Raw genomic sequence first — 12,430 nt, 5'->3', positions numbered from 1 at the left:
AGGACATCAGCTGTTTATACGGATGCATTCATTCTAAGGCTTTCTCTATGGTGAAGCGACGCGTCTATACGTATAGTCGCCTCCATATTAATAGCCGCTGAGGAGGAGGCCATGTGCTTTGACGGCTGTAGCAAAACTCTGCCTTACTCTTCTTGAACAGTGCTTAATTGATACGGCACATTTTATCAATATTCACTCTTCTTTTCGGTTTAATCTACGATTTCGCAGGCGTGCAAGGTATTGCCGACATTCTTCACTCGCAGTGAAGATCTACATGTATCTTGATCCGCCTGGACTGCAGTCATAACCTTTTCGCTGGATTATCCATATCTTGATGCTTCCACATGCCCAAATTGTTATGGAAACAGATCTCACATCGTTCAGATGAACGAAACGAGAAATATGAAAAGTCCCAATGCCGCAAAGACTTTGGCACAATTACCCGCACAACCACAAGGACCACAAATCCCATCTGTACCGTCAGCTCCATCGTCAACGGGGACGAAGGCCATGAAGACCAAGCAATTGGATTGGAAACAGGCAAATCTGCTGAAAATGTGGAGCGATTCACGGGGATTGACGGACATACTTCTCTCGTGCAGGCAGCCTCCGACCATGACGAAGTAATCGGGGTGGAGCTAGGCGAATGCGCGAAAAGCGAATGCGCGAAAAGCGTGGAAAGCTTTTCTAGGAAAGGCAGAGATGCTTCCCTTGTGCAGACAACTGCAACAGGAGTACAGTCCAGCACGGTGTTACCGGCCTTTTTCATCTCGTTTGGTTGCGGTCGGAGCATTATCGTCATGCTCGCATTGTACTCTGCAGCTCTTGCCGTCGCGACAGTAATCGCTCACGTCCAACTACACAGTGTAAGGACGTGTGGTGTCTCTGGGGAAGTCATATAGGTACTGGAGTAATGTACGGGACTCACATCTACTGTGATTTCTACCACCTCCTAATCTAGGGACTCATCCTCCTGTCGCTCCTCCCCGCCGTCTTCATGATGACCTATGCCCAACGTCTATTCGCAAGGAGCGTACTCCGCCGAGAAATGGTTCTCACTTTCTTTCTAGCCATTCTGTGCATGAGTCCAGTAGTCGTGGTAGAAAATCTGTGGTACTACGTCGTGCTGACCAAGAGCCACTTAGATGACGCTGGCGATGTACCCCACAGTACCGGCGCCATTTCCTGGGCATATCGCTTCCTTTCTGCATTCGTACGAGCGTTTCTCGTCGCAGCTTTGTTCGAGGAAGGTGCTAAATTTTTGGCCTTGCGGCGTTTACGGTCACTGCCCCATGTAAACGACCCACGTGCTATGGTCACCTATGGCATATGCGCAGGTGTCGCCCTTGGAACGGTTGAAAATCTTTTTCTCTACGCCTTCGCGTATGGCATCGACGTTACTCTCATTCGTGCTATCCTCACTGTGCCCATGCACGGCATGACGGGGATGCTGACCGCCTGTGCCTTGGCTGAGGACGTTTTCCTGGTACCAGCTCCTGTTTTCCCCGCACCCGCCTCGCCCGTATACCGCCCTTGGTACCGTATTATCGCGGCTCCCGTTTTGTTTCACGGTATGTTTGACTTTGTGGATTTCTTTTTTCCGGACCGACTTCAAAGCTTGTTGATCGCAGTAGAAGCCAGTATCGTGGTGACAGGATTCGTCTATTTCCGCTGGAAATTTTTGCGGCTGGTCAAAGCAGTGCCCGTTGAGGATGATATTCATTGTGCCCTTAGAAAAGAAGCCGAGAGCCTCGACAGGACGGCGTTGGAGGATGTTTTTGTAGAAGAGACAGGGGCGGTTGACGGTGTCGAGAGCACGATGAGGGAGAAAGCTTCGGGACAGGAAGCCGAAGAACGCAACCGAGTTGGCCTGTGGGGAAGACTCACAGGCGAGGGTAGCACGATGGGTCCCTCCAACCGGTACGTAGGAGCGGTGGTGGGGACAGCATGCGTGTTTTGCACCGGCATGTTACTCTTCTTGTATTTCAGCCCGGTGTAAAAGGATGGCATGCAGCGAAAGCGGCACTGGCGACAGAGCCACACAGCATCATGTACTGGTGGCGCGTAAAGTTATCAGCCGGACAGCCATTGCTCTCCTCGCGGTTTAGGGAACAGTGGCATGTACACACAGATAAATAGTTTAGTTAGTAGTGCGACGGGAAAAGGCGTAAGACTATTAAAAAAGGACGAAGTGCGTACAAATTGAATAACGTTGGGAAGGCATGACCTTGTGGCGAGAAAGAGTTGGCTGTACAAAAAGAACTGTCGGGACGTCATTAAAAGAAAAAGAAAGAGAGGTCGAGAGTTCACACCTGTGGACAACAAGCCAGGCCTTGGAGATCATTCCTCCTCTCCCCATCCGTCCTCGGCGCCCAATGCCCGCTCCATCCGTTCTCTCTCCTCTCTTGCCTGCGCCAATCCCTCATCCAGGGATCCTTGCATCTCAGGCGGCACTACACTTTCCTCCTCCTTGAAACACCGAGGCCACCAGGTCGACTCACTCGCTTCCCGCCGGCGTTTTCGCAGGCTCAAGCACACACACCGCTGCCCTTGGCCGTCCTCGTCAATCACCCATGAGCATTCGTCCGGACTCACCAACCCAGACAATTCCCCCCCGATCCTTTGTCTTCCCCCTTCGTCTCCCTGCTTCCCTGTAACCTCCGGGTTCTCGGAAGTCTGTGGGTGGCTAACTTCCATACACCGGCCCGCCGCGTCAATCGTCATCTGCACCGACTTTCCACGCACCCCCTCCGGGATGGGAATGAAAACATTCATGTAATCTAAGTCCTGTGACCAGTGGTAACGTCCCTGGCCGGCCGAGCCTTTGAAGAGCATGCATGCCCCCAACTTCTCGCCTTGCAACAACTGATACCACAATGCATGCGTGCCCGGCTGGGATTGTTTCTTCAGAGTCATCGATATGGCGTGGCTGCCGTCCGGCTTTTGCACAAGTTGCCATCCAGAGGTGCTCGGGTCAATGGTGCCGGCGAATTTACCCGAGATCACACCGAAAGAAGGAGTGTCTGTCAAAGCCACTTGCATGGCATCTTCGGCTACTATCAGATGCAAATTAGCTCCACGGACAGCTTTGGGTACTGGAACACCCACGTGCACGTCCGTCTCGGTTTGTGTCCAGTGGTACCTTAAGGTCTGGCGGTACATTGGGACGCTCGTCGCTTTCTTTTCTTCAAAGTAGGCCTGTGCGTCTTGCATCTTTCCGCGCATCAAGAATTCGTCAACTGCTTCGTCGTCCTCCGCGGTCCATTCAAACCGGCGGAGCTCGTGTGGAAAACGCAGAATTTGACTCTCCTTGGCCAGCATGAGCTCAGCCAACCAGTCAGGGCGCGTGGCTGTGGACAATAGATGAAAATTTTAACAAGCATAAATCAGTGGTAGCAACCACACAGTCTCACCTCCCGCTATCCGTAAAATATCATGATTAGCTTCCCTTTACTTCCATAATGTCAAGCATATCTTAAACAAGTAAAAAAGATTTTGTTCGGAGCATTAACTTCGAGTTCTCAACCCTACTTACTCGAAAATTGCAGCCTCGCATCAGTCTCGCCACCAGAGTTATCATATGGCCTGACCACATCCCCCAACAAGCCTCGTTGCTGACTCTGCAATCGTGTTATAGCCGTGCTGTAAGATTTACCGCGACGCGACGATGCAAGAGGATGGTACGCCATGTTGAAAGCCTGGAGAGTGGGAAACGCAGCACAGCCGATAACGAGGAAAAGCGGTCTTCTTGCCATGGCAACTTCCGGACTATCCGCCTAAGTCCCGGCTGTACTATTGTTCACTGTTTTTATTCTGGAGATGTGATGGGAACATGCACAAAATCAGAGTGAGTAGCTGCTTGCCTGTCAATCGCAGGTTTAGTATTATACCGCTTCAAAGTTATGACTCGCTGGTAACCTCCTGTCCCTTCAAGGTATCGGCCCATTTCAGTCCAAAGCATAGAAACCAGTCAATTCTACGTGAGAAGTCGCTTGCTGAACGAATTTAAAACCATCGTGATTCTAAGTTATTTTGTAATGCATTGGGCCACGTATAAGAAATCGATGTCGTATCGGGACTAACGAGAGCAATGTGGCCTTTCCGGTGCTAAAACGTCTGAATTCTATTTGCAAAGGCTAGTTACACACATCTAACATAGTTTTTCCCTCGCAGCTCTAGGTATCTGCTGTCAACTCTTGTTGTATCTGTCGATCCCTAAACTATACCAAATTATCTGATGTTCCTTGCCTTTTTGGCAACTAGATTTCTTATGTACCCTCATCAGATCACCCAATCAGTGTATCCGTCCCATATCGCCGTCTCAGATGCATCATCCCCACCCTGTCCTCCTGGTGTGTTCGAGCCAGATTGACGCTCTGTGTTCTCAACTGTGCATCCATGTCTGGGTTTACCTGCCCAGTACCGGTCTCCAACTAAATGGTCTAACAAGGCGGGCAGCGAGAGGAAGCAGAGTTCGCCCCCTACACGATCCCACAAAGGGGACTTTTTCAGCCGGTCCCTGACTGTGCTCTTAACATTCACAACGTAGAGGATCTGCGGGGGCAGGCCCTTTTGCAAGGCCTCCTCAACCTCGTCTAGCATCTTGATCCCTGAGAGATCGATGTGGTTTACGCCGCTGAAATCCACGACAATGTGCTTGGGCCGCGCCGATACTTTAGCCGCTGTGAGCACTCGAGAAACCTCCAGATCCTCCTCCCCCATTTCCTCTTGCAAGTCTTGCGATACTACCAGTGCTCCGTCCGCTCCTCCCTCTGTTCCCCCGCCGCGCCTTCTCGGCAACTTTTTCCTGGTCCCTTCATCATCCTGCGCACCCTGGTTGTCTCCCGCCTGCGAACGAACGTGGCCTTCTTCGACCGCATCCTCCTTGGCCGTCAACTCCACCGCTCCACCCTCCGCCCCTCCAGCAACACCGCCTACCTTGAACGTCCGGACCACGGAGAGGAGAGGGCTGCCCGATCGGAAAGGGGCCGGGAGGCCATGCTCTCCGGAGCCCTTCCCTTCCACATGCCCTTGTCCGCCTCCAAGTCCGAAAGCATGATGGTGCGACGAAGCAGCTTTGGGCAACACGACGTTGGGATCGTTGGCTATGCTCAAAATTTGCTCCTTGATGCTCGCACAGCTGGCAAAGTTGAGGCTTTCATCGATCCGAACGATGCAAATCCCAGGCGCTTGCACGGCGTTGGTGTAGCGCGTGACGTCGCGAAAGACGTGCCGGCGGCCTGGAAGGGCACCCAGTACCTTCAAGCGCGGGTGGGAGGTTTTGCGTACCAGGGCCACGATGCTGAGAGCCACGCCGACGATGATCCCCTTGTCGATGCCGAGGCCTAAGGTGACGGCAAAGGTGGTAAACATGACGGCGAACTCGCTTTTGGAGGCCCGGAAGGCGTAGAGGAAGGGCCGAAAGTCCACGACGCCGCAAATGGCGACTTGTACGATGGCCGCTAGGGTGCACAGGGGAATCCAATGGAAGCTCCCGGTCAAGAAATTGACCGCGAGCAAGACAATGCTGACTGCCACCAACGCGGAGGCCTGTGTCTTCTGATTCGCCTCCACAGCTACGGCCGTGCGCGCGAAACCGCCCGCGACAGGAAAAGCCCCAAAAAAGCTCCCGACGAAATCGGCCAGCCCTAACGCCACAAGCTCTTGGTTCGGCTCCACCACGTAGTTGTTCAAACCCGCGTATTTTTTGGACACGCTGTAGGTGAGCATGAACGAGATCACCGCCAGAAGAAAGGACGCACCGGCCAAATCGCGAAACTCCGTGAGCGTGATCGCGTAGGACGGGTACGTGTGCAGGCCGTGGGGAACCTCGCCTATGATGGCGGGCGCGACACCCTGCCGGGACATCCCGTAGGAGACGAAAGCCGTCGCTACAATGGCTACGAAGGGACCGAAGTTGGACAGGAGCAGCATTTTTTTTGTCCAGACGTGGGCATGCGGGGTCGTGGAATCCGAGGAAAGAGCCGCAGAGCGCAGGCGCTCAAGCTTAGCGCGGGCGGCCCTCCGCCAACGGGAGAGGGCGTACAAGAGGAAGAAGGTGACCAGGCCCAGCAGCAAGGTCCATGGCTCCGTATCTTGGATATTTTGGAACAAGTACTCGAGCGTTTGATAAGCGTACGGGAAGGCGGGGATCTTGATGCCGAAGAGGTATTTGAGCTGGGAAATGGCGATGAGAATCTCGCCCCCTGAGCAGAACCCTTGCATGACCGGGTGCGACACGTAAGTGGCAATTTCCCCCATTTTCAACACACCCAGGCCTATTTGCATCAGTCCTGTCACAAAGGCGAGTTTCACGGCTACATTGACGCGCTCCTCCAACGGTGCTTGCTGCGTGTGATCACCCTCCGAGCTCCGAAGGGAGGACGTTTGTCCAGAAATAATGTTGCCGACCATGATGCTGACCAGCGCCATCGCCCCTACAGCACTTTCTCGGGACGGTCCAAAAAAGCTGTAGACAATGTTGGGTGCAATCGCACTGTAGAGCCCGTAGATGGGAGAGAGGTTGGCCAGGACGGCATAGGCCATACCCTGAGGGATGAGGAGGATCCCGACAACGAGGCCTGCCTGATGGGGCGAAGCGAAAAAAGAATTAGCACCTTGACTGCGGCCAACTAAACTAGGTTACTGCGGTGGCTCACCGAGGAACTACCCTTCGCTTATTTAGGTCCCGTGCATTTTAAGTACATGCATACCATAAGGAGTTGGCTTACCTGCAAATCCCAGAAAAGGTCCCGGCGTACGTGATAATTTCGCATCCAATTCCACGCTGGTACAGTTGGAAAATATAGCATGGGCTCTCGCCGTCTGTTAAGCTTTTTTTTTTCTTCTAGCATCCCGTCGCGTACGCCTGGCTCTACATATGAGGAGAGATCCCGCGGGCCCCGCCTGTCGCCGAGGCGTGGGGGGGACGCAGACCCTCCCGCAGGAGGGGCATGTGAGGACGTTGTCGGCAGAGGCATGGAACCCGGTGCAGCTCCTGACCCTGCATGCATGTCGGTATGGTCCACGGGGGGAGTCTTGCCGTTTCTTTGCGTCATGCTCGCCTGAGGGTTCAATGTGCAATTAGGAATAAAAACGCAAAAGTATAGCAAATGATCAATGGAAAAAAATGACCAGCCTTTACAAAAAGATCGTCAAGTGTTAATCGGACTGGTGGGTACATAAGTTGAAAGCGGCGGGCGTGGGGCAGTCGCGACGGTATTTCGCAAGAGGATACAACCATGTGTCATGTGTGGAGTATGATCGAGCCCGGCGTTTGCGGCGAATATTCATATCATGCACCGAATGCGTTGCCCTTTGAGACAAAGAAATACGAGACACATAAGGTTCTACGTAAGGTTCCGCTGCTAAATTTTAATTTGAAAATGCGCACAGGCCTTGTCGTCATGCAACAACCACACGAACCGTCGGGACGTGGTTTTCCAAAATCGGGTTGCACACGCAAGTCCCCACACGGGAGAGGTTGTTCTTCGCGAGATGAGTACGTGGTAACCCCCCTTTCCGGTGCCATCGAAGTCCTGAGGAAAGAATAAATACTCACATGCACTGGGGAAAAAAAAAAAACTCACTGGGCACAGTTTAAATTCTCTTTGCGTGTTTTTGAATTTTGGCGGTCCTCCCTCCCCACCATACCATTGCACTTGACAATGCGTGACCCCCTATAACAATTGTTTTTTTTAGAATTCCGATCCAACGCTTTTTTCTCATCTTCCAAAAGCTTTCATCGACTCACACATCTCCAGTGGTTGCGCATGAATGTTGCTTCAGGCTTTCTTCCAAAGCTTGCCCGCGTCTGTCTGGCCGCTCATAAGACTCTTCCAGGCTCCATGGGTCTCATCAATTACCTGCCGTGTCATGTGAGAAGAGGTGTCAAAACAGACAACACAACGCATGCTTCAAGTAGAATGAAGTACTTTATCAAGTAAGCCTCAGCGTGTTGAGATTTGCCCCTCCATGCACCCCTACCTTCAAAGCATCCGCCTTGGCCAGCGCCTTCTCTCCGAATCCAAACTCGTTCACGGGCTTGCCATCGGGCGTTTTGTACCAACGGAACCATTCTCTGATCCCAGAAACCACCCCAGGGAGCTTGGCCTCCACGTCGGCGATGTCGTTGAGCTCTCCGGCCATGGGGTCGGAGGCGGCGATCGCAATGATTTTCCAGTCGAGCTCCCCGTCATCGATCATGGCGAGGACTCCGAGGGGCTTCACGGGCGTCACGGCCCCCATGCTCAGCACTGTGCTCCCGATCTCGACCACGTCCACGGGGTCGTTGTCTCCCTGCACCTTCAGCTGGAAGAGGAGAAGAGTCAGCGCCGATGGTGCCAGTTAAAACATGCGAAAACAAGAAAAGAGAAGCGCGCAGCAGAAAGAAGGATTGTGACGTACCTCCGGATGAGTGTGATTGGGATCCTCCCAGGTCTGAGGCAGGAGTCCGTAATTCCAGAAAATGGGGCCATGGTAGAAGCTGTTGCCAAAGGGGTAAGAGGACGGGCGAGGAAGAGTGGTGGGTTTCAAGGAGGGTGGGGATGGTAAGAAACATGTGTTGGTGAGACACCGAGGGCTTTTTGCAGGAATCGCTAGCGTCGAGGAGGGATGAACTACAGGATCTCGGGGGCGCACTTGAGATTCCTGGGTGATCCAGGCGCCCACTCACCGGAGTTTTCCTTTCTTCATGTCCTGGGAGATCGGGTTGAGTTCCTCCTTGGTCGCCACCTCCATCTTGGCCTTGGTGCTTCACGAAAAACGAGGGAGGGGGAAAGTCAGACTTCATACGTTGCAAGGCCCAAGGAAGGGTTCGAGCTTGCTCCAAAGGTGACAGATATTGCAGCCAAAGTATAAATGGAATGAGAGAAAGGGTTTGAAAGGCTACGGTATGCAGCTCCATTTCAGACTTTTTAAGGGAGCTCGAAATCGCGCCCTGCAACCATAATTCTGACGAAATTGCCATTAGGGGTGCGTACATCACATTTTTACTACTCGCAACGACTTTTTATCCATCTGACTTACAATTTCGGGATCTCGGTGATGAAGTTAAACGTCTGAGGATCGGCCTTGAGGGGAATGTCGTGCCAGGGAGAAATCGTGTTGCCATCTTTCTGCTCGTGTCAGGTGTAGAGGTAAAATATGTAAAACAGGCCAAACCGTAAGTGTTACTTTCGATTGTCACCCCATCATTGATTTTTTTTTATGAGGATTGTATCAGTATGTGGCGTACCCCATATGGTGCGCACTAGGACCTTCCTATCGGAAATTGCTCTCCTTCTTGACGGCAGCTCCTCACACTCATACCTTGAAAAAGATACGAAACTCTTCAGTGTCCGCAGCACCCTTCGTCTCAGTGCCGACCATAGCCAAGAATCGACGAGAATTGCTCAATCGGAGGCTTGCCGTCCCGGCACGGACCGCTGGGAGGGCAGTAGACGGGCGTAAGAATCCCAGGGAGGATTGGAGCAGCAGAGTCGATGCCATTACCACCAAGATTCCTCGCTGCAACATCATTAGTAGACGACCTGATCGAGTGTTGCGAGTGTATAAAAACGAAGAGGCATGAAAATGCGGTGCATGTTGGGTGCGTGAAGAGCAAGGTAAGATCTGTGGCTGGAGGGAGGAGGTCGTCAGCGAGGGGGGGATAAGGATCGTGGCCCATATGGACGCGTTGCCGTCCGACCTCTCGCGTTTAAGAGATGCACCACCCCCACACGCAAACACAGCGCCATGCCGACGTCGTCTGACGGGACAGTTACTCAAGCACCTTCAACTTCAAATGGGAGTACAAAGAAGAGGCGGGGAGGGAAACGCAAGAAGAACACAGGGAGACCAGACGATAATCCCAAGCATCCCGCTCCCGGAGACCCGTCATCAGTGGGAAGTGGAAGCAATCGCAACCGAATATGCAACGGCAACAGAAGGTTGCTCAGTTATGCTCTCTCACCAGCATATTGGTTCGCGTTAACGGTATCAATGGTGGCATTTATGGTTCTGAGACGAGGTAGTACGAGAATTTCCGGCTTCAGTCAAGTTACACCCGGAGCAGCGGGGAGCAGGGATTTCAAAGCAAAAGTCAGCCCAAACACCGCAGCAGAGGAAATCAGTCTAGATTCTTCGTCAAACACAAGAGATGAAGAATGTATAAGCACGAAGCCCAACTCATTTTTTTCATGGTCTTTTCCAAAACTTGAGGTAGGAGATGTTGTAATACCCGTCTCCTGCATCGTCTGTCTCCACCCTGATATCTGACTCACCATCTTATGTCAAACAAACAAAGGCGATGATGACACAATTTATTGAGTCACCCATTGTGTTCCCCGAAGCACCAGTAACACGCTTCAGGCGAAGGGTAAGTTTTAGAGAGCCTGTCTTCTAGAGGTGGGAGATGTCCAAATAGTTGACGCACGGCTCATCTTCCCCGCAGGCTTTACAAGAAATGCAGCTAAATGACGAGCCATTGCAAGACAACCCTCCACGCTACGTACCCCCAGGGTATGCCTTTCCTTCTCAGGTGCTGCATTCCGACATACACCTGAGAGCAGAACGGGAACGGCATAGGGCAGTCATGCGCGCCGTCCAACCCATTATGTTAAATGGTCGAGAACAAGGCAAGTCCTGGGTGTCAATTGCAGCAAAATTATAAAATGATACATTGTGATTCCGCAAAGATATTGAATTGACTTTCTCTCTCACATATATCCAATTTTGTCATTTTCACCTGCCTTTCGGAGAGCAGATTGTGTAAGTCCTCGTTGCCTCAGAGATGGCACCTACCCTGCTTTCCGAAAACTTGAACGGAAAATGTTGAAAATGTTAAGCCCTGAAAGTTTATGCGTGTTCATCTTAGATTGGGGAAGAGGCGAAATAGAGTTTGAGAGAGAAGCATACCTTCAAGCAAGACCTCAGATGGCCTTGTATCCCAACGCAACAAGCCCGCAGGTAATCGAAAAATAAGGAACCATAACGTTGCCATCGTTTCAATATATGCTCTCGTTTGGCTTTGTGTTTACGCGACTACCACGAATCAAAATTCCCGCTCACGCCAAGTCCCAGGTCCTCCACATGTGAGCAGATCGGATCGGTTCCGTCGCTGACTCGCGGAAGAAATCGATGCCTCAGAGGGCTCAAAGGCCGTCGCATGTTTGCGCAAGGCGCTCGTGTCCCCAACACACCTTCACCGCGTGTTCGACTTATTTGATTGTATTGATTTTGTCTTTTTATTGTCACATACTTTGGCTGCTTGTGAACTCAGCACGGTCTCTGTGGTCAATCAGCGTCATGCTATCGTCTAGGACTGCACTGCCCAACCTAGGGTTGGCAGCCTTTAACTCACACAACGAATGTTTCTAAAATAAACGCATGCTAACAGGTTGGTAAGCGGAAGGGAGAGAGGATGTGGCCGGGCCGGGCGATGTCAAGCCCCAACCGTACGGCCGCTGCGCCTCCGGCGTCGGGAAGCCAGCAGGATGAAATTATCGTGCCCCGGAATTTCAAGCTCTTGGAGGAGTTGGACCAGGCCGAAAAAGGGCAAGACCCTACCATTTCCCTAGGCCTACAGAACCAGGAAGACATTTTTCTGGTCGCCTGGAACGGTTCCATCTTCGGCCCGCCGGGCACGACGTTCGAAGGCCGCTTGTTTGAACTTAAAATCGAATGCGGAGATCGATACCCCAATGAGCCTCCTTTCGTCCGATTTGTGAGTCGAGTGAACCTTCCGTGCGTCGATCAGAGCACTGGGGTGGTCAACCCGTCAAAGCTCCACATTTTGAGCCATTGGGACCGACATTTCACGATGGAGCGTGTCTTGAATGAACTGAGAAGAGAGATGATGACCCAGGGCAGTCGACGGTTGCCCCAGCCTCCTGAGGGGTCCCGATTTTAGGGTTATGGGTGGAGGGGATCGGAGCGTGAAAGGAGGATTTGGAGGGGCAGAAAAAGCTTATATGCTCGGGCGTCGAGTGGAATCGGGCCGTGTCAATGACCGGCACGAGCCTCTACTCAGGAATCTGAGCGCCGCCCACCAGACGAGGCGAAAGGCCGCCTCGTACCTTGGGATGGCTGGAAGGGTCTATGGAAAGGGGTCAGTGGTGTGTCCGACGGATGGAAGGGGGCTTTCCAGCGAAAGGAGAGAGGAGGAAACGCAGAGGCGCGCGGCGTATGCCCGGACGCCGTGTAAGTAACAGGAATCAAAAAGTTCGAGCAGGGCCCGAGGTAAACACGAAAAAGAACAACCTACAAGCGACGCTAACTGCGCCCGGGGCACGTCTTGGTCATTTGGTGTGCTATATGCTATTTTCCTTGTCCTATGTAACACGAGACCCGTCATCATCGATGGTGCCGAGCGGTCTCACTGATGTACAAGGCCCGGGGGTCTTCCAGGGAGAGCCCCGGCTCCTCCCTCCCCCGTTCATTCCGATCCAAC

The sequence above is a fragment of the Nannochloropsis gaditana genome (genome assembly GCF_000240725.1).
Source record: "Nannochloropsis gaditana CCMP526 unplaced genomic scaffold scaffold205, whole genome shotgun sequence".
In the NCBI taxonomy this organism is placed as follows: domain Eukaryota; class Eustigmatophyceae; order Eustigmatales; family Monodopsidaceae; genus Microchloropsis; species Microchloropsis gaditana.
The sequence above is the reverse complement of the archived record's forward strand: the minus strand, read 5'-3'. Positions refer to the sequence as shown.